Source organism: Akebia trifoliata, chromosome 14 (genome assembly GCF_017979445.1).
Source record: "Akebia trifoliata isolate Shusen 1 chromosome 14, ASM1797944v1, whole genome shotgun sequence".
Classification (NCBI taxonomy): domain Eukaryota; kingdom Viridiplantae; phylum Streptophyta; class Magnoliopsida; order Ranunculales; family Lardizabalaceae; genus Akebia; species Akebia trifoliata.
Window position 1 is genome coordinate 28,330,437 of NC_141388.1, and position 21,867 is coordinate 28,352,303.

Sequence of the window (21,867 nt, forward strand, 5' to 3'; positions counted from 1 at the left end):
TCAAGTCGGTTTTTAATGTTCCAGGATGTTTTAGAATCGATTTTTCGTAAGGATTTCAATGGAAATATTAGTTTTTGTTATTTATGAAGTTTTTTTTTTGTGTGAAATGGTTGTGAACTTTACGAGGGGCATTTTCGTAATTTTGTCAAATTCTGTTAAAATTGGTGCAATGATTTATTTGGTTCCGATTTGTTATTTTATGTGTTCGAGAGAGTTTTCCTAAGCGTAACGTAGGTTCTAGGGTTGTTTTGAGGTTAGGGATATTTTGGTAATTTGGTAATTTTTAGTGATTTTTATCGTGAAGTTTCTTTCTGGTCTGCAAGATGATGATTTCTATGTTTCTGGGGTCGTATTTTCCTAGCATAGCGTAATTTCTAAGGTTTTGTCAGTTCGAGATACCTCATCCGGATTTCTGAAACATATCTGGTAACAAAATAAAGCATTGGAATACACATCCATCATTGGGAATCATTGCAATCGGGTTGACGAGTTGATTAATCAGGCGGATGCAAAAATGGGGTGTCTACAGAGGGATGTACTGGGAATTTTGCACCTTCGACTGTCCACTGGCATAATCGAATTTCCTGTGGAATTTCAGGTTATTGACATCCAGTCTTCTTTCAATTTACTGTTAGGGAGACCATGGTTACACCAAATCAAAGCCATCCCTTCTACGCTATACCAGAAAGTCAAGTTTATCAAGGATGGGCTAGTGATTACTCTCCATGGAGATGCTGAGATTGTAGGGATTATGAACAGTACTGAAGCTAAGGATGAGCCGTTGCTTGAAATTCAACCAGAACAACAGGGAGTAGAGCTCAATGGGTTCGAGTTTGAAAAGATATGCTCAGTCCAATGGGATCAAGCCATGAAAGAATATTTTCCAATGGAAAATACCTCTAATTGTTACATGGCCAATATATTCAAGAAAATGAGATTCTTCCCTAGTATGGGCTTAGGTCGCAAGCAGCAAGGTATTAAGGAGGCATCATGATTAAAGAGGTCATTGGCACATTCGGACTAGGATATAAACCTACTAAGGAAGATTGGGCCCAATACTGGAAGACAAAACGGGATAAGGCCATTGCTAAAAGGCAAAGGCGTACCACAGATCTTATTAAAATGAAGCCCTATCGAAAGACCCTTAATGGTTATTTTGTGAAAGAAGGAGAAGATTTCCGCTACTGTGGGTTCCCAGAGCCGTTCATTGATCACATCACAGGTACTCGTCTGCCGGGGTTTGAAATCTTTTTTGGCATGGAATGACCCGAAAATGAAGCAAGCATAGAAGTTAAGGAGAAGAAGGTTGAAGACTGGCAACTCGATCTGGACTCCCTCAATATCGATCAGCTATTCATTGAAGATCATAGTATCTTAGTGTTGTCAGTTGAGAAAGGGATCCCGAATCCTCAGTCTGTAATCAAACCCGTTGTTGGGTCTCTATCAAATTATCATGTAATCAGTCCTATGTTGCATGTCAAGGCTGGGTCTGTCGGTCTCATTAGTCCTGTTCAGTCTGACATGCCAGTTGAGTCATTTATTTCTGTTGAGTCGAGTAAGTTAGTTGTTTCTGCTGAGTCTAGTGAATCTGTTTTTCCTGCTGAGTCAAGTGAGTCTGTCAAGTCTGCAATGAGTCCTTTTACCCCATCTCTTTTTAATGAAATGAAAGAAATTTTTTATTACCTCGAGCGCAATAATAATTTAACTAATAATCTGGCTTCGGAGGGAGAATCTTCTGACGAAGAACCTCCCCCTGAAATAATCAAATTACTTGAACAAAAAGAGGAACGTCGGGCTCAACCTCTAACAGAGGAAGTAAAGGTTATCAACCTCGGAACAAAAGAAAGTCCTCAAGAAATTCGTATAGGGGTCATTTTATCTCCCGATGAACGCAAAGGGATAGTAGACTTGCTCAGAAAGTTCAAAGGCGTGTTCGCGTGGTCTTACGAGGATATGCCGGGGATAAGCACAGATATTGCCCAACATCGGATTCCGTTATATTCTGATGCTCGACCAATCAAACAGAAACTTCGACGTATGAAGCCGGAATGGACTTTGAAAATCAAAGAAGAAGTTACGACGCAGATTAACGCTAGATTTTTGGAAGTAGTAGAATACCCTGAGTGGATTGCCAATGTCATCCCGGTGCCGAAAAAGGATGGAAAAGTCAGGATGTGTGTGGATTTTAGAGACCTGAACAAAGCAAGCCCAAAGGATAGTTTTCATTTACCACACATAGATGTTCTAGTAGACAGTACAGTAGGACACGCATTGTTGTCCTTCATGGATGGATTTTCAGGGTACAATCAGATAAAAATAGACCCTCGAGATATGCAAAAAACTTCATTCATCAGTCAGTAGGGTGGTGCAGGATTCTGCTACAAGGTCATGCTTTTGGTGTTGAGTGGAGTCCTATCAAAGTGTCAACACGCGCTACTGCAGATCACACAGTGTTCGACAAGGTCATGCAAGAACGCTGGAGCTACCTATCAAAGAGCAGCCACAACTTTACTAGATGACATGATACACAAAGAGGTCGAAGTCTATGTAGATGATATGATAGTCAAATCTAAGGAACGACTAGGGCATGTTACAGCGTTAGAAAAATTCTCACAAGGATTCAAAAGTACCACACTCTCCACGCCTTAACCCACAAATGTGTATTTGGAGTAACTCCTGGAAAGTTATTGGGGTTTGTAGTCAGTCAGAGAGGGATCGAAGTAGACCCTGTAAAGATTAAAGCTATCCAAGAGATGCCACCGCCCGAGACTGAAAAGCAGATTCGAGGTTTTCTAGGCAGAATCCAGTATGTTAGCAGGTTCATCGCTCAACTCACCAACGTCTGCGAACCTATTTTCAAGCTTCTAAAAAAGAATGAACCAACAGTTTGGAATGAACAATGTCAAAAGGCTTTCGACCAAGTCAAGGAGTATCTCTTAAACCCGCCTATTTTGGTTCCACCCACATCAAGCGAACCACTTCTTCTTTGTCTGTCAGTCACAGAAGAAGCTATGGGATGCATGCTTGCACAGTATGACAAAGATACTCGTAAAGAAATGGCCATCTACTACATCAGCAAGAAGATGTTAGAGTATGAACGAAAATATTCGGCTCTCGAAAAAACTTGTTTAGCATTGGTATGAGCTACTCAGAGACTCCGACATTATATGCTGTCTCATTCAATTATCCTATTATCTCGGATGGATCCTCTCAAGTATCTTTTGGAGAAACCGGCGTTGACAGGGAGAACCGCGCGATGGTTGTTGTTGCTATCAGAGTTTGACATCACGTATGTTACGCAGAAATCCATCAAGAGGAGAGCTGTAGCAGAATACTTGGCAGATCACCCTGTAGTAGAAGGAATAAGGCCTGTCGATCAATTCCCAGATGAGAACATCTTGCACGTTAAAGAAGAACCGCAGAACCAAACATGACGGTTATACTTTGATGGAGCCGCCAATCAAAATGGGTATGGAATAGGGACAGTCTTGTTCTCTCCGGAAGGATGCCACATTCCTATCGCTATTAAATTAGCATTTTCAAACACTAATAACACGGCTGAATATGAGGCGTGCATCGCGGGGCTCGAAGCTGCTTTGAATCTAGGCATTACAGAAATTGAAGTTTTTGGGGATTCAGCCTTGGTCATACATCAGTCATTGAAAGAATGGAAGACTAGGGATGAAAAATTGAAATCCTATCATGAGTATTTGTTAAACTTAGTCAGTAAGTTTAAAGCTATCCTGTTCCAACACTTGTCAAGGGAGGATAACAGATTTGCTGACTCCTTAGCAACTTTATCTTCAATGATCCATTTACCCCCTGGCATGGAATTGAGACCGATCACTGTTGAAGTTAAAGACAAACCCGCATACTGTCATCAGATCAACATTACTACTCGACTACCTGATGGAATGCCATGGTACACCGATATAAAGAAAGTAGTGGAAAAACAAGAATTCCCGGAAGAAGCATCGAGGAAGGAACGACAGACCCTACTAAGATTAGCATCTCAATTTATCCTGTGCGCAGGAAGTTTATACAAAAGGTCTTATGATGGGATTCACTTGTCGTGTGTTGATGAAGATCAAGCTGAACAGATAATGATTGAACTACATTCAGGAGAATGTGGCCCTCACATGAGTGGGAAAATGTTAGCTAAGAAGATTATGAGACAAGGATACTATTGGTCCACGATGGAAACAAATTGTCATCACATGGTTAAAACCTGTCATAAGTGCCAAATACATGCGAACCTTATACATGTGCCACCATCTTAATTAGTGTGTCTGACTTCACCATAGCCATTCTCAGTCTGGGGAATTGACATTATTGGTAAAATATCGCCTAAGGCGTCAAACGGGCACGAATACATTCTAGTTGCCATCGATTATTTTACCAAATGGGTCGAAGCTGCCTCTTATGTTGTCCTCACTGCGTCTCGAGTTGCAAAGTTTATTCAAACAAACATCATCAGTCGATACGGAGTACCTTCGGAGCCGATCTCTGATAACGGGTCGTACTTCAAAGCTGAGGTTATCAAATTATGTTCAAAGTTCAAAATCTCACACCATAAATCATCTCCTTACCGACCTCAGACTAACGGAGCAGTCGAAGCAACTAATAAGAATATTAAGACTATCCTCAAAAAAATGTGTCAAACACATCGAGATTGGTCAGAAAAACTGCCATTTGCATTATGGGCATATCGAACCTCAATTCGATCCTCCACTGGAGCTACTCCCTACTCCTTAGTGTATGGCATGGAAGCAGTCTTGCCAGTTGAAATGGAGATTCCATCTCTCAGGGTTTTGTTAGAAAGTCAGTTGTCAGAAGAAGATTGGGTTCGCTAACGGTATGAAGAATTGAATTTGATCGAAGAAAAATGACTAAGAGCATTGTACCACGTGCAAGCTTATCAAAGAAGAGTCGCCCGTGCATTTGACAAAAAGATCAAGGCCCGTCACTTACAAGTCGAAGACTTAGTATTCAAAGAGAATCGGGCACCTATTTTTGATCCCAAAGGAAAGTTCAAACCAAATTGGGGAGGTCCGTTCATCTTCAAAGAAATATTACCAGGAAAAGCTGTCAGACTTCAAGATCATGATGGAATTGAATTACCAGAACCAACCAACCTTGACCAAATCAAACGGTACTACATTTAAAGATGCCATCTTTGACCGAATCAATTCTCCTATTACCCAGTTCAACATATCCTTTCTCAACCCCTTTGCAGCCTTTTCAAAAAGAAAAATTATGCATTTTTCTTTCTCAGCCCGATCACCTAACCTAGGGGAGGGAAGCTTCGAACTACGTTTTGGTCTGATCTCAAAATTCTGGGGTACGTAGGCAACCTGAGAAGTTACTTCAGGCCTGACCACATCAAAATAAAAAAAATATATTTCCCATACAATATAAAAAAAAATCAAGAAAAAATTCAAAAGAAATATCATCCAAAATGGGGAAGAGAAATTTAAAGAAAAAGAAATAATTTAAAAGGAAATGCCACACAAGGGGCATTTGGGTTTTTGAGCCTCAAAATTCCTTTCTTTTTATACCCAGTCCTAAGCTTACCCATGAAAGTCCTCCTAAGTACCGTGCGAGAAGTCAAGGGAGATAGCAAAGTATGATCCAACAGCAACTCCAGAAGTTCAAAGGAGAAGAAAAAGATAAAAAAATGATGAAGCTTGCTAAGTTGAAAACCCGAAAAGGACGACTTAGGCAAAAATTAAGGCAAGCTCGCAAGGTTGAAAATCTAAAAGGACAACTTTGGTAACAATCAGAGCAAAGAAAAAAAGAGAAGAGCTCGCTAGATCGAAAACCTGAAAAGGCGATCTAGGCAAAAGCTAAAGCAAGCTCGCTAGATTGAAAACCTGAAAAGACGATCTAGGTAAAAGTTAGAGCAACAAAGAAAAACAGAAGAAAATCCCGAGCTGAGAGCGGTCCGAGCTGAAACATCAGAAGTCCGAATAATCAAGTTCAATACTTAGTTTAAACCAGGCATAGACTCAGAAGCCACAAATATCTTGTCTACGATCGATCTGAAAATGTTTACTTCCCCGAGTGAACCAATGGAGAAAAGGGTGAATTCTATGATGAGTCTCAAAAGAAAATATTTTGTTCTCTTGAGCCTGACTCAAAATCTTTAATAAAATTAATCAAAATTAAAAGTTGAATCTTTATTGCGCTTGTGGTAATCAAATATTTCAAACCTTCATACAAGGGGCATTTTCTTTCTTGTAACTTTTCCCCCTTATACTAGGGGCATTTTTTTTAATTTTTGTTTAATTATCTTCAATGCCACGTACATTGTCAAACTAGGGGCATTTTGTCTTCGAGCAATGTTAATCCTAAAAAATAATAGGAACCCCAAACTTAAGGTTACCCTCTTGATAACAAGTTTTTCGAAAAACTTTTGAAGTTCAAAAGAAATAAAAACTCAGGTTTTAAATTCATAAAACTTTTTTGATAAATCCTTAAGGTTCAAACAAAAGTATTTTGGATCTCACATAGGAAATATGGCATTCTTTCGTTCTCCAGATTCTTTTCCAGATCCAATCATTATTGGAATCGATCATTTCTCTTCCAGATTCATTATCTTCCAGATTTATTTGTTCTCCGATTCGTTCTAATCAGTTTTCTCCAAATTCGTTCATTCTTTCCCAAAATTCATTCATTCCTCTGCCAGTTTTGCTCAATTACCACCAAGGGTTATCTTGGATTTTGCTCAGTTTCCGTCAAGGTTTATCTTGGATTTTGCTCAGATGCCGCAGAGGGTTTTCTCGGAACTATGCTCAGTTACCGTCGAGGGTTTTCTCGGAACTATGGTTAGATGCCGCCGAGGGTTTTCTCGGAACTATGGTTAGTTACCACCGAGGGTTTTCTCGGAACTATGCTCAGATGCCGTTGAGGGTTTTCTCGGAACTATGCTCAGTTACCGCCAAGGGTTTTCTTAGAACTATGCTCAGTTACCGCCGAGGGTTTTCTCGGAACTATGCTCAGATGCCGTCGAGGGTTTTCTCGGAACTATGCTCAGTTACCACCGAGGGTTTTCTTAGAACTATGCTCAGTTACCGCCGAGGGTTTTCTCGGAATTATGCTCAGATGCCGTCGAGGGTTTTCTCGAAACTATGCTCAGTTACCGCCGAGGGTTTTCTCGGAACTATGCTCAGATGCCGCCGAGGGTTTTCTCGGAATTATGCTCAGACGCCGCCGAGGGTTTTCTCGGAACTATGCTCAGTTACCGCCGAGGGTTTTCTCGGAACTATGCTCAGATGCCGTCGAGGGTTTTTTCAGAACTATGCTCAGTTACCGTCGAGGGTTTTCTCGGAACTATGCTCAGATGCCACCGAGGGTTTTCTCGAATTATGCTCTGATGCCACCGAGGGTTTTCTCGGAACTATGCTCAGATGCCGCCGAGGGTTTTCTCGGAATTATGCTCAGTTACCGCCGAGGGTTTTCTCAGAACTATGCTTAGATGCCGCCGAGGATTTTCTTGGAATTATGTTCAGGTGCCGCCAAGGGTTTTCTTGGAATTATGCTCAGATGCCGTCGAGGGCTTTCTCGGAACTATGCTCAGATGCCGCCAAGGGTGTTCTTGGAATTATGCTCAGATGCCGCTGAGGGTTTTCTCGAAACTATGCCCAGATGCCGCCAAGGGTTTTCTTGGAAATATGCTCAGTTACCGCCGAGGGTATTCTCGGAATTATGCTCAGTTACCGCCGAGGGTTTTCTCGAAATTTTGCTCAGTTTATATTCAAATTATGCTTAGTTTATACTCAGATTATGCTCAAATTATGGTCAGATTTTAAATCACACACTTGCACAGTTGTCACATTAGTCAAGGAGAATTTTCTAAAATTCAAGGATCTGACACCGTCAGTGAGAGTTTGCATTCAAGGACCTGACAACCTTTTTAATTCGGAGAGAGTTTACGCTCAAGGATCCGAACACCTCGACGAATTGCTAAATCAGATTGTAAAATGAACTGTCACTAGCTTAGGCATTCAGATATCGCACTATCTACCAAAATAGATTTGCTATCTAGTTTGCTTCAACCCTCTGTCAAAGAGGGGCATCTGTAGACACCCCATTTTTGCATTCGCCTGATTAATCAACTCGTCAACCCGATCGCAATGATTCCCAATGATGGATGTGTATTACATTGCTTTATTTTGTTACTAGATGTGTTTCAGAAATCCGGATGAGGTATCTCGAACTGACAAAACTTAGAAACCACGCTACGCTAGGAAAATACGACCCCAGAAACATAAAAATCATCATCTTGTAGATCAAAAAGAAGCTTCACGATAAAAATCACTAAAAAACTACAAAATTACGAAAATACCCCTAACATCAAAACAACCATAGAGCCTACGTTACGCTTAGGAAAACTCTCTCAAACTCATAAAACAACAAATCGAAACCAAATAAATCATTTCGCCAATTTTAACAGAATTTGACAAAATTACGAAAATGCCCCTCATTAAGTTCATGACCATTTCACACAAAAAAATTCATAAATAATACAAACCAATATTTTCATTGAATTCCTTATGAAAAATCAATTCTAAAACATCCTAGAACATTAAAAACCGACTTAAAACGTGAAAAGTCCTCTTCGGGGGTAAAACGGTAATTTCACAATTTTCATAATAAAAAAATTTGAAATTAATAAATAAAATATTAAATAATTAAAGTGAAACATTAATGAAATTAATTTAAAAATTGAAACTAAAAAAATCGATCAATCGGACTTTCAAGTAAAATTATTGAGGGTTTGTGGGATATTTCTTTAAGGACCCTTCCATTTGGGGGTCCAAATAATTAAAGATATTTTAATGGGGGGTTCTCTAAAAATTAAAAGTAAATCAAGCAAGACTGAAGTCAAGGTATTAAAGTCAATCAAGTGAGACTGAAGTCAAAATTAAAGTCAATTAAGCAAGACTGAAGTCAAGATATTAAAAGTCAATCAATTAAGACTAAAGTCAAAACATTAAAAGTCAATCAAATAAGACCAAAAGTCATAATAGAGTTCTAATTAAATAATAACTCAATCTAATAGAGTTCTAACTTAAAAACAATTCTACCTAAAACAATTCTAATTAAAACACAATTCTACCTAAAACAAGCCTAACTAAAACACAACTCTAATTAAAAAAACTCTAATTAAATACTAACTCTATCCAAATCAACCCATAAAAACATCTATAAATAGAGGTGCTCACACCCTATTTTCGTATCAAATCATAAACCCTAAGAGAAGTAGGTCTAGAAGCCCCCTAGCCTCCCATAAACCCTAGTTTTGGAGCCCCAACACCTTACCTAACATCACTCCTTCGATTTTAGCCTAAAGAATACCCAAAAGCCTTCTAAAAACATCCAAAAATCCGTAACAAACTTGAAGAGTTCAGATCCAAAAATAAGGATATACCTTGCTTCGGAGATCCGAAATCAAATCCGGAGACAGAACGAAGCAAGGGAGTACGGTACAAGGAGCTTTTTTTGTCAGATCTGAGGGAATAAAGTTTGCTATCGGAAAGGTATAAAAAAAATTTATTTATTTTTATCTAGGTTTTTAGCAATGTAATTTACTTGGGAAGTTAGTAGAGACCGACTTTGGCCGGGCGGGGTTGGTGCCTAACACCTTCCAACCCCGTAACATGATCCCCGAATTCAATTTTTTTTTTTTTTTGGTTTTAGATTAGTTTTTTTTATCCGTTTAGAGTCATTGATCGGTTCCTAGACCTTAACAACTAGGTGGCGACTCCCAAACCTCAAGGGTCAAAAGTGGATCCGCACACCCCGCGGATCGAGGGCGCTTTCAGTGGCGACTCCACTGGGGACATTGAGGATCAAACTTGAAAAACCCCAAATATGAGAGCATTGTTAAAAGCGACTTAAATGTTTTTTATTTTTTTTAGTTTGTTTAACTGTTTATTTTATCTATTTGTTGGTATTTTAGTTCGATTATTGAGTGTGCGTTTGGACTTTGAATAGTTGATATTTTAGCATATTATTGATATGATTCCATCGAGCATTATTTTTTATTTTTTATATCCAATTGGGGGTCGTTTAGGATAATCACAAATAATGCGAAATTCCAAAAAGGTTCTTAATGGATTAATGGTGGTGGAAACCGGGAGATCGCCGTTTTTTTTTATTAGGCACGCGTTGGTTATGCTTAAACGTTTAAAAAAAAAAAAATCTTTCGATTAATTTCTGTAGGTGTGTGATAGTTTCTCTTTGTTTGTTTTTTATTATTGTGATCGTTTTGCTTTAATAAAGGGACAGTGCTGTCCATGGACAGCAAGAGAAATTATCAAAAAAATAAATAATTTTTTTTCGGTGTGCTTTGGTGATAGTAGTGGATAAACAGTGAGAGTGGGGCGCATTAAAAAAAAAGGGGGCTTTTTCATATTAAACCCTTTTTAGTTTAGAAAAGTTTTTTTACTTGTCTTCTGTTAAACCCGTCTTCTTCAACCAAACCGAATCAAAGACCGATTGATTTTGATCTCCAAATCCAGTCGAAAATAGCCAACTCGATCGGCTTCCTCCAATGGAGTGGTATGGAGCTTCAATTCAATGGCTCCTCCACTGTTATGCTCAGATTTCGTCAGCTTCAACAGGGACCACTGGTTCAGATCTGAATCCCATCGGCTTAGTCTCTCCATCCTCTTATTCCAACCGGTGTAGGACCATTAAATCCGATCGATGTCTTTTGAGGTAGAGGCATACAGTCTCGAATCGGCAAATCCAATCGTTCCTTTCAAAATCGACTCAAAGGAAACGATTTAATCAAAGGAAGACCAGTCTCTCCTGTCGAAGGGAAGTCCAGAGCTTGCTGGTTCGGTTTATTTAAAATTCAGAAATCTCAAGAGGCCGGTAAAGAAATGTAGAACCTAAATCGTTCTATTATGATCGAGTCAAACCCGATGTTGTTCGGGGTTTCATGGCAGAAATTTTCAATTTTTTTCCCTCTCCGATCAAATCTTCCGATTTTTCTTTCGATTTGGAAATGGATAGGTTGATTTTAAATGAAAAAACAGAATCTTGATTCGTTAATGTTGCCAGAATCATGATTTTCTGGAGTTCGTAGTTTTTTTTTTCTTTCTTCTCGGCTCCTCTCTCGTTTAGTTTTGTTGACATGGTTAGTTATAGTCGCTGCTTTCGGAAAGATAGTTGAGGACGTTAATGGCTGAATGATTATTAGGTGGAGTTGGGTGTGACTTTCCCCTGTATGCCTTTCTTACAGCAGCAACGGTTAATGACTATTAATCGCCTTTTGGTTTCAAGAACTAATTGCGTGATGTTGCTTCATCAAGCCGTTTCCTGATCTGCAGATGTTTATCAGTCAAAAAACACCGATCAAGAGTTTTGAATCAGATATTACAATTTTCAGACAATTAAGGGGTTTAATCTGTATTGAATTATAATTCCATCAAACTCCAGAACTGATGAGAGAGCAATTTTTCATTTTTCCTTGCTTCGTTCTTTTTTTTTTTTTTTAAAAGATTTTTTTTTTCTAAAAACCGAGTTTTTAGTGTGCTAATAACAACATATGTGTCCGAATATCTTTGTGTTTTGTTTTTTTATAAAATTCTTTTGATTTTGAGATTTAAAAAAAAAAAAATAAATAAATAAACAAATAGAAAAGAAAATTCTTATCCCATTAACCATTGTTCTAGTTTCAATGTCCCTTGAAATTTTTGATTATTTCGGATTGTCAAAAGTGACCCCCCGATCTGGACCATAAAAATAAAAAAAATTGTGTTTGTTTCAATGTTGAATCTAATCAATGATTGTATGTTATATCCATTAATTGAGTTGCCATGATTTGATGATATACGTACTTTGATCTCGAATTGAATATATAGATGATGTGTATATTTTGTTCAATATGGTTGGGATGATTAGGCACATTTATCTGAAAAAAGGCCCCGGGCACACCCTACCCTGCTTTGCACACACCACATGCACGTTTACTGTTTTTTCCACTTACACGTCCCATATAGCCAACGTGGCACTGTTTTTATTTTATTTTTCTTAATCTTAATTTGCTTAATTTTTAATTATATGAACCCAAAAGCTTTGATTAGACTCTAATTTTTCTTTGATCATTTTTTGTTTGTTTATTTGTTTAATTATTGAAAAGGAGAAGAAGATCACTAGTTTTGTAGTCATAAAGATTTTTTTGCTTAGTTATCAAGATGTGTGCTAATTATTTGATGATGTTTTGTTTATTGTTTGAAATTTTAATTTATTTATGTTTAATTTGTGTTGAAATAAAGTACTATTCTGTTGGATTTATTTTTTGTGGATCTGGATCTTGAATATGGTTGAACTATAATGTTTCTTTGTTATAAAGATTGCTTAGGATTTGATTTTTTTTTTATTTTATAGAAGTTTATGAGCTAATTTTGAGAACTTTTGATGACTTTTAAAGGTAATTTCTTATTGATTGGTTAGAAATATGGTTGATTCTCACATAATCTTAATGAATTTCTTTAAGAAAAATGGAGTTTATTATTAGAAAGATTAAATGGTTTTTGTTTTGTGTGTGTGTGTTTGATTTGTCCATTGCATGGTGTTATCCCAATTACAGTCATGTGGATAGAACCAGAACCGATGGGTAACCATGAGTTTTATTGGTTCTGGTTCCAAATAATTTAAAATCAGAATCGGAACCGATAAAATAAATGGCTCACGGTTCTAAGTTGCTTAGAAATTGAACCGGAACCGACCCATTGACACCCCTACCCTAATCGGACGTAAGTTCAGACACCCCCTCATAATATATATATATGGAATGAGCACATTCCAAAATTTTTAGGCCCATGTTTACAAGTTGAAAAATCGTGAAGCGTCTATTTTTTGTAAATCATTTTTTATGGGGTTCGAAGTTTTGGAATGGGCTGATTTTTGGTGAGGATGATCTCCTCACCATAGAGATCATCCTCACAAAAAATCAGCCTATTCCCAAAACTTCTAACCCATTTAGGATAAAACACGTTTAGTAAAGCGTAGGGTGGTGAACGGGACCATATATATATATTTTGAAATAACAACTTGAAGCAAACTTTTGTAATGTTTGAATGACGCGTTTTAATCTTTAAATTGAACGTAATAAAGGGTGTAATAAGTAAAAGTTGAGGTGCCAATAGCAGTTCTTTTAATTTTATATACCACCTTTTATTTTGGTAAAAGGAGGCTGACTGGATGGGGACCGATCCAGTCCGATATGCCGGGTTTTAAAACGATCCGGAACCGAGACAGTTAACAATGTAACGTGGATTTTAGATGGTGGGGTTCATTTTCCCCGCCCAAAACATCTCTCTCCGTATCTTCTGTGTTTTAGGGTTTGAAATGAAGACTACAGGAAGCTGTCGGGTTCATTTTTCCCGCCCAAAACATTTCTCTCTTTATCTTGTGTGTTTTAGGGTTTGAAATGGAGAATACAAGAAGCTGTCTCCATTTTATCTTGCTTGATTTTTGAACAAGAAACCTGTAAGTTTCTCTCTTTCTCTTTCCATTAGGGCATCTTTTGTTCAATTTTTAGTTCTTGTATAGACCTTCGCCTTGTTCTTGATTTTTTCCATTTGTTTTTTTTTTTACTGAATTTTTTGGAGCTCGACACGAGGTTTTCTTCTTGTTTGATCGACGTTCGGCACAATTTATTTATTTATTTATTTGGGTCAGTAATACTGTTTGATGCATTTTTCCTACCAATTTTTCTTCTGTTCCTTACTAGATTGTAGGTAGTAGTTTTTTTTTTTTTTTTAATACAGTTTTTTCAGTTTATGCCTAGAGTTTTGTAGCTTAATTATGCTAGCTTAATTTAGTAACATTCCCTTGTGAAATTGGTGACATTAGGTTCACTCTCCTGTGAAATGCAAGATTAGGTTTAACCCTTGACCAAAAGTAAACATTGGTTTGTTTTTTTTTTTTCTTTTTGTAGATAATTTAATCGGAAATTTGGATTTTTTTCCCTTCAAAATTTGTTTTAGCAATTTAAGATTTTGGAGGGCATTTAAAAAAAAATTCATTGTTAAATCATCAACAAAAAACAACCTTGACTTTCGGTCAAGGGGGGTAAACCTAATCTTGCATTTCACAAGGGAGTAAACCTAATATCACCAAAATTTTAGGGGGATATTACTAGATTATCCTTTATTCTATTATGGTGTTTTGTTTTTGAGAGGCTATACAAGGGCATGGTTTTAAAACTTGGTGTTTCGTTTCACCCCATATCCCACCAATTTCAAGTTGACTTGTCTGATTCATCTTGTCTTGGACCATTTAACTTGGTTTTTAATTATTTATTAATATATATTTATATACAAATATTATAACTTTTTTTTTTGTATAAGATGAGTTGGATTAAAAGATGCTTAGTGAAAAGATCATAATTTTTATTTAGATAATAAATATTTAATTATAAAAAGCTAGTTATTTTAATTAAAAATATAAAAAATCCAGTTGATTCGGTATAGTTTTACTAACTCAACTGATGTTCTCCAAATTATTGCTCGGCTGATCTCGATTATCAAACAAGATAATGTGTGGGAAGATTCGCATAGAATATCCTTTTTGTTCTCACTTCTTATTTGATATCAATACTCCCTAATCCTGAGGTCACCTATCACCTAACATGTTGTTGGGTTGTTCCTTTTTTATTTTTCTTCTGGTTTTTGTTTTAATAAGTTTAATGAATTTATTTGATTGATGTAATTTATCTAAAATGTGAGTCATACTTGTCAATCATGTTTAATTCTCCCTTTTCTATCCTCCATGATTTCTTTTTTAAAGTGGATGTAATAAAAGAGACAAAATATAGTAGAAACAAGAGAAAGTTAAGAGACGTAAGAGACAATATTAAGAATCATGCTGTAATAAAAATAGTTCTAATCCAAACTTCTGTGGATGCGAGTGAATGTGGCCCATCATCTAATTCAAAAGTGTCAAATTTTGAGAGAGAAGGCTACTGGTGGTAAAAAATTAGTAGCATGCTACATGTCACCTTGAGATATGAGTAGGAGTTGAACTGATCAGGCCAGCCAGTGCAATTCAGTTATAAGGGTTCATTAATGACGGGCATTGATTAGGGGAACGGACTTTAATAATGAGATTAGACGACACTTTTTCAGTAATGCATGATCAGTCTCCCCCATGCACAACAAAACAATTAAACTAAAAGAAGTGGCCAAACAAACTAAAAGGGGGAGTAATCTTCCATAAATGGTCCTCGATAGTTAATGAGGATGGGAGGGCTATAAATAAGGAAGTTGGAAGAAAGGGGAGAGAGAGGAATTTGGGACCCAAAGTATGCAGTTCTGCCAAACAGGGCCTCAATCTGAAGTCATTACTGGCGAATCATTGCCAATCGATAGCAATTTGCAAACATGTGGATCTTGAGGCAAGCCCAAATCAGAGCCCCCATGCCATCCAAGCTAGGGATTTGCTATACTTTATTTTATGCCGTTGTTAGAAAGTCAAAGAAACCTCGTAATTGAGCAAATTGGCCCTACCAATAACCAAAAGATGGATGATCAAGGACAATAGGGTTGGTGATCCCAACCACTGATAATGATTGAGGAATAATTTACAACAATTAACAACACAACTATGTTGATTAATGGAGTTTGAAATATGTACTCTTGCGTTGATTGATCATAAGGAAGTGAATTCATAATCCCAATTGGCTATGTGTGATTGAGTAAATATAAAGTTTTACAATTGTGAACATGTAGTAAACGTTCAACAGAGAACCCAACATTATTAATAGTAGTTATGTTCAAAGGAATGGTCAATTGGTTTATTAGAGGTGTTAATCGTTTGATGGAATTTATGTGGAAGGGGTATACTGGGTTTGGTTGGGGCAAAGGATTGTATGTGTAGGAGTTTTGGGAAGTATGGATGCCTTAAAATTAGATTTTAGGATTAACATGCCTTACAATTAGATTTTAGTGTTAAAAAGGATGGGTATTTGGGTATGTGAGGACTGCCAGGTATGTGATTTTGGGACAGCAGGGTTTTAGGACTGAAATTGGGGGATCGGCTGGGATGGTTAAACAGTAAACTGAATTATCTCGCAAGGGAAACAAAAGTTACTTTCTGCAGCAATATGGTGCCGCAAGGTCAATTTCCAGCTGCAAGAATCTTGGGCAGCAAGGCTTGATTGATGTTTAGAAACATAAAAGTTAGAATTAAGAGGAAAAATTAGTGATTGATTAATTAGCCCTAATTAGGCTATGTAAGTATTACATAAGAGAACTAAAGAAGTGAAAAGACTAAAATAACCCTATAGACTTATTTAACACTCCCCCTCAAGTTGGTGCGTGGATATCAACAATACCCAACTTGGACAAGACATCTTCAAAGGAGGTTTTACTAACACCTTTAGTAAGAACATCAGCAAGTTGTTGAGAGGTAGGAACAAAGGGAGTACAAATCTGTCCAGAAACTATCTTTTCTCTAATGAAATGACGATCAATTTCTATGTGCTTCGTTCTGTCATGCTGAACCGGATTTGCAGTTATGTTAATAGCTGATTTATTATTGCAATATAATAAGAACGGGACTGGCACAGGAAGACATAAATCAGCTAGTAAGATTTTGAGCCACAACAACTCGCATACTCCAAGTGCCACGGCTCTGTATTCTGATTCAGCACTCGACCGAGAAACCACATCCTGCTTCTTACTACGCCAAGTTACCAAGTTACCACCAACTTTAGTACAATACCCAGAAGTAGACCGTCTATCAGTCACTGAATCAGCATAATCTGCATCTGTCCATGCCTCAATGCGAAGATGACCATGATTGTTGAATAAAATACCTCGACCAAGACATCCCTTAAGGTATCTAAGAATACGATAAACAGCAGCAAGATGAGATGTTCGAGGCGAGTGCATAAACTGACTTACAACACTAACAGCATAGGCAATGTCAGGGCGAGTCATAGACAAGTAGATCAATTTTCCCACAAGATGCTGATATTGGCCAATATCTGACACACACTCCCCCTCAGAATCAGCCAATCTGTGATTCTACTCAATAGGAGTATCAGCTGGGCGAGATCCAAGCTGACCAGATGCACTGAGTAAGTCAAGAACATACTTACGCTGAGAAATAAATATACCAGACTGGGACCGTGCAACCTCAATACCCAGAAAATAGCGAAGATGTCCAAGGTCCTTAATCTCAAATTGACGGCCTAAGTAAGTTTTGACCTCGGTAAGGCCATCAGCATCATCTCCAGTAAGAACAATATCATCCACATACACAATCAGAGCAACAGTTTTGCCTTGGGAGTGACGCAAGAACAAGGTGTGATCAGCAGAACTCTGATGGAAACCAAACTGATGCATGGCCTTAGTGAAGCGCTCAGACCAAGCACGAGGAGACTGCTTCAGGCCATAAAGAGACCGGCGAAGACGACAAACATGTGCAGGAGAAACAGAAGGAAGAAACCCAGGAGGTTGGACCATATAGACTTCTTCTTGAAGATCACCATTGAGAAAATCATTCTTGACATCTAACTGAAAAAGAGGCCATCCTCGGATAGCAGCAACAGAAAGGAGAACGCGAATGGTGGTCATCTTGGCAACCGGAGCAAAAGTTTCCTGATAATCAATCCCATAAGTCTGAGCATAACCTTTGGCCACCAGACGAGCCTTATAACGAGCAATGGAACCATCTGGATTATGCTTAAGTGTGAATACCCAGCGACAACCCACAACTTTCCTTCTAGGTGGAAGATGCACAATTTCCCAAGTTTGAGTCTTTTCAAGAGCAGTCAACTCATCAATCATAGCTGTGCGCCACTCAGGATGAGCAATAGCATCTGCAACAGTAGTAGGAAGAGAAACAGCGGAAACAGAAGCAAGAAAACTCTGATAGGAGGGTGATAGTGCAGAGTTAGATATATAATTTGAAATGGGATAAGTACAAGTGCGCTTACCCTTACGAGTGGCAATAGGACGATCATCACAGGGAACAGACGGAGGCGGAGCTGGAGTCGAGGAGGCGAGTTGGTCGGACATAGAAGTGATGATAGTATCTCGTGGACGTCGAAAGTAAACCTGCAATGGAAGAGAGGACGAACTGACGGGGGGTGGAGAGGGAGGAACAGGCAGGGGAAAGGGAAATAAAGAAGGAAAAAGATCATCAGGTGAACTTAGAGGAAACCACTCAGATTGAATGCCAACGGACCCATTATAATAAGGAGTATGCTCAAAAAAAGAAACATCTCGAGAAATAAAACGTCGTCGAGAAGGAGGATGGTAACAACGGTATCCTTTCTGGGTAGAGGAATAACCCAGAAAGATACATTTGACAGCCTTAGGGTCAAGTTTAGAATGATTTTGGTCAAGAATTTGAACAAAACAGACACACCCAAAAACACGCGGAAGAAGTGGAAACACGGGACGATCTGGAGAGAGCTTAGAGAGGGGTGTGACAAACTGAAGAACACTAGAGGGGGTCCGATTAATAAGGTAAACAGCAGTAAGAACTGCATCAGCCCAATAGGATTGGGGCACGTTCATGACAATCGAAATGGCACGGGCTAACTCTAGAATATGACGATTTTTTTCTTTCTGATCGGCCGTTCTGCTGAGGGGTCTTAACATTGGACATTTGATGCTCAATGCCGGACGCTAAACAAAGTTTCAGGACCTCACTATAGGTGTACTCAGTACCATGATCAGAACGGAAGGTCTTGATGGTATGACCAAATTGGGTTTGAACCATAGCAAGAAATTGCTTGAAGATCCCATAAACCTCACTCTTGTGTTTCATAAGATAAACCCAAGTGGTACGACTGTGATCATTAATGAACAAGACAAAATAACGAAAACCAAGAATGGATGTGACAGGGGAAGGACCCCACACATCAGAATGAATTAAGTCAAACATAGCAGGTGTAGTAGGATTCATACTAATAGGATAAGAAGAACGCACATGTTTAGCTAATTGACAAGTTTCACAAGAAAAATCAAGCACATTGTTATTATTAAATAAATTAGGGAACATGTGTTTCAAATATCCAAAAGAAATATGGCCTAAGCGTAAATGCAAACGCATTACAAGAGCCTTATTAGATTGACTACTAAAACTACTAAGCTGAAGAGCAGAATGGGTGCTAGGGGAACCAGGAACATCCAGGAGATACAATCCATTCACTTCACGTCCAGTGCCAATCGTCCTCTTCGACTCCAGATCCTGAAAGACACAATGATAAGAATAAAATGTTACACTGCAGTTCAAATTTTTGGTAAGACTACTAACGGATACCAGGTTAGTAGTAAGTTGAGGAATATGTATGTGTTAATTAAGGATAAAGAGGATGTAACAGGTAAAAGACCTTGACCAGCTATGGAAGACAAAGAACCATCAGCCAGGCGAACCTTGCGATGACCAGAGCAAACACTATAGGTTTGAAATAGGGAAGACATACCGGTCATGTTATTTGAGGCACCAAAATCAATGATCCATGGTGAGGAAGTGGTGGAAACACTGTTTGCAGATGCAAAGGTACCTGAGTGAGCGAAGGTAGAAACCGGCTGAGATAAAGTCTCTATTTGATTGAAGAATTTTCTGAACTTGTCAAGCTCGGCTTGGGATAAAGATACCGAGTCTGATGAGGATGTAGTAACTGAAAGAGGTGCTGAATCAGTAGTCGACTGAGAAACCATATGAGCCGAAGATCGTTGAGACTGTTTACGTTGCTTATTAGGATGACCATGAAGTGCATAACATCGAGCCTTCACATGACCTAACTTTCCACAATGATCACACTTATGTCGTTGACGGGTAGGCATAGACCCACTGGGGGGTTGTGGAGAAGATAGGCGAGTAAGCATAGCAGAATGATCACCTGAAGAATGAGGTAGGACAGCTGCACGACGACTCTCATCCGCTAAGACATATGAATAAGCAGTCAGTAGCGACGAAAAATGATCCATACCCAATAAATGAACTCGCGCATACTCAAATTTGTCCCAGAGACCTGCTAGAAACTGAAAAACCCGATTCTTATCCAGAATTGACGAATATAATGTCTCATCAAGAGGGTTCTTCCAAGCATAGGATGAGGAATAGAAAGTCAGTTCTTCCCACCGAGCATGTAGCTGTGAGATATAAGTGGTAACTGAAGAGTCTCTTTGGGAAAGACGAGAAATCTCACGCTCCAAATTGAAGATCCTGACATAATTCTGACGTTGTGAGTAAATACTCTTTGCGGAATCCCATATCTGTTTTGCTGTCGAGGAAAACATAAAACCAGCCGCAATGTGTGGTTGCATAGAAGTAACCAACCAAGAACGGACCATAGAATCATTAGCAAACCAATAGGAGTAAGAACTGTCAGTCTGTGCAGGTTGTTTGTCTGTCCCAGTGAGGTAACCGATTTTCCCTTTTCCACCAATGAACATTTCAACTGATCGTGCCCAAAGGAGATAATTAGGACCATCTAATTTCACGGTGGTAATTTGAATACCCGGAAAGTCAGTCGAATTAGAGGTAGAACCACCCGATCCATGACTATTACCAGTGATTGAGGAAGAAGACACCTCGAAAGCCATTAGAGAGTGGATATGTTTTGGTTTGAAGAGAATTCAAACAGGAAACTGATTGTAGCACCCCACCGGTGACAATATACGATTGTAAGAGGCGCGGAGAATGATCAATTACTACTGTAGGTGACCCGAACAGCCACTCGATGTGGTTACAACTGGCAAATAGCAACTCTGCTGTGAGTATAGTTGTAAACAGCAATACTGCTGTGATCGCAAGCGCTAAACTAGTCGTTTTCTGTGATTTTCAGCTCCAACCAGCAACACTGTGATGATCGCAGACTCAAAAAACAACTAAACAGCAACTCTGTTGTGATTTCCAGACTCCAACAATAACCCTGTGATGATCGCAGGCTCCAAACTCAACCAAACAGCAACTTTGCTGTGATTGACAGACCAAAACAGCAACTCTGCTGTGGAAATACATTAACCCTGTGATGATCGCAGGCTCCAAACTTAACCAAACAGCAACTCTGCTGTGATTGACAGACCAAAACAGTCACACAGGGGTGATCGCAGGCTGCAAACTGACATTTTCTATGATCGCCAGCCCTTGTGGAGATCCAAAACTGTGTCGCCTGACTTAGTTTTCATCAAACAGCCAAGTTGTTGTCATCGTCAGCCTTTGTGGAGGTCAAAGATGCCATCGTCAGGCCAAACTAACCCCAACCAACAACCTTGCTGTTGCTGCTACCTTTGATAGTGACTACAGTACTGCCGTATAGATTCAAACAACCCTATCACATGATGTGATTAAGGTGTGGAGCAAACAACCCCCGTAGGGGTGATCTAGTTGTTGAAGTCGAGAGTTGTTGATGATAGGTTTAAGGAAGAAAAGAAAAAAAAGTTACAGCAAGAAGGAAGAGATGAGAGAGAGAGGAGGGGACGATGGAACCTAGCTCTGATACCAAGTTAGAATTAAGAGGAAAAATTAGTGATTGATTAATTAGCCCTAATTAGGCTATGTAAGTATTACATAAGAGAACTAAAGAAGTGAAAAGACTAAAATAACCCTACAGACTTATTTAACAATAAAATCATTAGAGAAGATGGATCATGGAAGGAGGGAGATGAAGGTGAAGAAGATGATTATTACCTTGAAGAAGTGGATAGAAAAGTTGTATTTTACCTTGGAATGACACTAAGATACCTCACGTCGTACCCATCACAGGAGAAATGTCAGAAATTTCTGTAATTATCAATCATTCATAACTTTGAAAAGAACAAATTCCAAATATATATAGTCTCCTCAAGTCCACCTACACCCATTAGAAAAAGTATATATTGTCTC

General features: G+C 38.6%; 1 protein-coding gene across 1 annotated transcript in view; it reads left to right on the plus strand.

The window, feature by feature from the left end:
* The first annotated feature begins 13,224 nt into the window (after positions 1-13,224).
* LOC147386666 (uncharacterized) overlaps positions 13,225-21,867 on the plus strand; it is a 43,817-nt gene continuing 35,174 nt past the window's right edge. The window contains exon 1 of the mRNA XM_086424161.1: positions 13,225-13,506. The gene's annotated coding sequence lies outside the window, so the exon portion shown is untranslated. The remainder of the gene's footprint in view (positions 13,507-21,867) is intronic.